A 4,215-nucleotide genomic window follows, 5' to 3' on the forward strand; every position below is an offset into this window, starting at 1 on the left:
GGGGTATTATGTATTTTCCAGGCACATAGTTCAATTCTTTACCACAATCAAGTAGCTATTTTACATTCAGTTGTTATGAAAAAAGCTGTGTATATCAAAAACWAATTAGCCTGTCTWAACACCTAGAAATTGGCCTCTGTCTCTTTAAGAACCTCCTACCATTTATGACACTCCCACTTCAGCTCGTCTTCAAAGCAATGCTTCAGGGGAGGGGTGTGCTCTGGAGATTGAGCTCCAGGGAGGAGCTTTGGGTTAATAGGCGGAGTTTTGTACCAGCACATGTTTAGGCAGCTCCACGTGGCTACAGGAGATTCAGGGATTTCTCAAACATGATGAATGAGTCAAAGCAACGCTGGGTATGTTTATGATGAGGGAMTGACAACGTAACATGAGATAAAGCTCAAAAAGTCAATTTTGCATTATAACCCATTATAACCCATTATAACCCACGTTAACATTTAAAAAACAAAGACTGATCAATATTCCTTCAGGTCTTTCAAAGTTTGTACATAACCCCGTTTGAGATTTCCCTCCTTTTTTTTGTTACAAATCATCACAAATGATTTCTTACAGCAGCAACTGCTCTACCCCCACCCACCCCSCAGTAGAACTCGGGGTCAATCTGAGCTTTTTCTAGCTTCTTTCATTCACAGAGGAAAGGAATCACACATCACTGAGCTTCAGATCGACGCAAAGAAGGAATCCGAAARCAGAGTTTGTTTGAGCTGTGGTTCTTCTGGTGCCAGAAATGTGGCAGCCGGGAACACCTCACTCACACACACACACACACCTGAGGTCAGAAGTGCAGCAACCAATCACAGACCAATGAGCACCTCGTTTGTTTTAAGGAAGACACTGACCCACAGCCTTTAAAAAAATGTCTAAATTCAGGCAAATGTCCGCTCAGTCCAGCTCAGAGGGTTTAGTTTGGCTCAGTTTTCACGCTGCTTTTTTTCTCTCCTCTGACTCAGGAGGTTAAATTGTGTCAAAGTCACTGAACAGTAAATTGGTCTTGGCCAAAAGGGAGTCTGCTACTCCAGAAAAAAGGGCAACTCTTTCTCTTGAAAAGTGCCTCAGAAAATGTCGAATTGTGTTCTCCGTGGGTCTCGCCGTGTGTGTATTGACTGGCGTACAGCACAGAGCAGGCCTGTTTGAACGGGATTTTGTACAGTTTGTTTTTCGATGAAAAGGCTTTCTGCTGCTGACACYGTATTTTTGTCTGCTGAGGAGAAATCCCTCCATCTGGTCATGGGTCTGATTAAAGGCGATCATTATGGCATCAGTGCACCTCCCTCTTATACTTAACACCCCCCACACACCCCCTCTCTCCTGCCTGCCCACCCTGAGGCTAAAAAAAAGAGGAAAATAAAGCATCTTTCATTACTCTGCCCCCCTCCCCCTTTGAGCACTATCCCTTTCCTGGGCTGTTTTGATGTGTAAATGAGCGCATTGAAAACCTGCAGGCCCCTAAAGAGATGCTTTCCATGAAAATGCTCCGGTCGGCGAGGAGCAGAGTTCACACAGCTCACCAACCCTCCTCACAAAAAAAAAAAAAAAAAAAACTGACACATCACTGTCGTCTCACCAGGGCAGAAACACAGAATCAAACCCACAGCTTTGAGAACAAGCAGGGAGGAATCCACCATCAGGGAGAAGTCACAGAGACTTTTCTGATAAGTTCAGGATACATTGTTTGAAAAGAAACAAAAAACTGAAAAAGTTTCTGCAGCTTTCATCAAGTCGAGGAAATCAAAGTCAACAGATTAAAAGTTTGTTTGGGAGTTTACAGGAAGCACAAGAACTGATCAAAAGCATATTTTCACAATAAGGCATTCATCACGAGTTTATACAGAATAATCAAATTACTTACTACAATTCGCTCCCAACTGTTTCCTCTGCAACTTTGCCATTTTTTTWAAATCTTGAACTGTCCTGAAATGAAAGCATGCAGAGCAGCAAGTGCCTGGGTGGAAATAAACAGAAAATGCATTCCTTCAAACAGGAAACACTTCAGTGGAAATGAAATGAGTTCAGAGACTGTCAAATTGCTGCATCTGTTTTAATTATGTAATAACAATAATTGTTTGTACTGTCACTGTCAGTTTGAGCAAAACAAGAATGTAATAAAAAATGATTTATGGATTATAAAGTTATTAAATGTTTGTTAAGCTTTACCTTCATTTACTACACTCATGTTTTGCTGAACAGGATGATGTTTTATCAGGAAAAAAATAGCTTAATAATTTMATTAGTGCTTTTGTTTTGACATGTGACATTTGCAAGGCTGTATTGTGAAAGCTTACATTAGCAAAAATGTTGCATTAAACCCAGTAAATGTTGACCAAATTAACTATATTTTGAAACTTATCAGAAAATATTGGTTATTTGTGTTAAAATAAAAGCATATTTTATCAGTGGGTAAGTTTAGGTTCCCTAAACAACTTCCAGGTCTGAAAGAACTCGGTCACTTTGTTCGGGGCTCTGCAGGTCTAAAAATATGTGTTGCGGTGGGCTGTTCAGGTTTTCAGCAGGGTCATAGACAAGCTCTGCTTTCAGCCACAGAGTCGAGCTCGTTCCTCTGACCCACAGCTTCAAAAGATATAAACAGATTTATTAGATAACCAAAAGAATACTGCTCTTTGTTTATTTTAGAAATCAAACGTCAGCTCTGAAAAACGATTTTAACTTAACTGTGTTATGCTGGTGTAATCTCTCAGTCATCCAGGACATGGTAAATAAAACTACCAAATCATTTAGACTTTTATTTTGACGTTTCATCTCCCATCCGAGGAACTTTCACAAATCTAAACTGCTGGCCAGATGGGAGCCAAAACGTCAAAATAAAAGTTCACTTTTATTTTGACTTGACCGTTTAAGCCAGCAGACTGTAGTGCAGCTCTGTCTCTTATTCTTTAATCTAATACAAACTGACACAAGTRAGAATAAAAAGGTTGTCATTGCTGCTACCACAACTCTTTGTGAACAAGAGAGCCATATTGGATTTTGAATCCAGGGACCGGGATATTAAAGACATTTGTTTGATGTGTCTGATTTAGGCTTTAGAGACCCTGACCTCCGCGCACGCCCGCAACGCCCCGTTAGCAGCCTGTTAGCATGTTGTGCCCCGAGGTGAAGTGTGCAAGCTCAAAGTGTAGCGTGTGATGAAATGTGCCGGAGGGATTCATTCAGACCRGCTTCCACCAAACTTAATCAGGTTGATTCACAGCCGATGGTTGTTGCCTGAAATCCATTCAACGATGTTTTGCTAACACAACAGACAAACGAACACACGGATGTATTACAGTTGCATTCCCTCCTCGTGTTTTAATTCCATTTATTTTATTTGTTCGGGCAGACAACAGAGAATAAAAGCGTCCTCCTCTGTCTGAGCTCAGCCTGTGCCTGGAGCAGATTTGAAACGGGGGGAACAGGAGGAGGATCCGGGGCTCGCTCGGCCTCTCTGAAGCCTGCTGCCACCTCCTCAGATAACCTCACCTCATCTCCAGCAGTAATCACAGCCCACTTCCTGCTTTTCTAATTAGGCCCCATCGAGACTCCAGAAGTCACTGCTYGGTTCTGCAGCGAGCGGGAGCCAGAGGTCAGCCACGGCAAGTACTTGTGTGAGGGTTCAAACGCAAGCAGCACTTTCATTATGTTGTTATGTTGCACGATCAGAGGCCCGGGATTATATAGGTCAGATGTTGGGGAGTGAGAGCGCCCCTTTTTTGTAGCTGCCATTTTTTATTCAGTTGCTAGGCAGCACCCACTCTAATCTCTTGTACCAAAGAGTCTTTCCCCAGAGAAGAAAGAGCGGGAGCAGGAGTTACAAAGGATGAAAAAAAAAATAGAAGTGAAAACAGCATAAACAAAGAGCCAAAGCCCGTGCAGGAGYTGCTTTTACAGGCGATCTAAAGGGAGAGAGTGGAAATGGGCAGGATGAGGGGGGGGGCGGGGGTCTGTGCTCAGGCCCGAAACAACTTCTGGACCCCCTGAACATTTTTACACCTCGGTGGTTTGACCTGCTTTAAAGCCAACATCTAAATCAGCTTTCCTTTAGTAAGTGTTAAAAAAGGTGTTTTTTTTTCTTCAGTTTTTTTAGAACAGCTGTGATTTTTGATGCCATTTGTCAAAGAACAGGTTGTGAAGTGGATCAGAGTCGCTCAGATCCAGAGGTCAAGCTGTCTGATAAATGTATCTGCTGTACCCTGCCCCCCC

This window comes from Austrofundulus limnaeus, unplaced genomic scaffold, assembly GCF_001266775.1.
Source record: "Austrofundulus limnaeus strain Quisiro unplaced genomic scaffold, Austrofundulus_limnaeus-1.0 Scaffold184, whole genome shotgun sequence".
In the NCBI taxonomy this organism is placed as follows: Eukaryota; Metazoa; Chordata; class Actinopteri; order Cyprinodontiformes; family Rivulidae; genus Austrofundulus; species Austrofundulus limnaeus.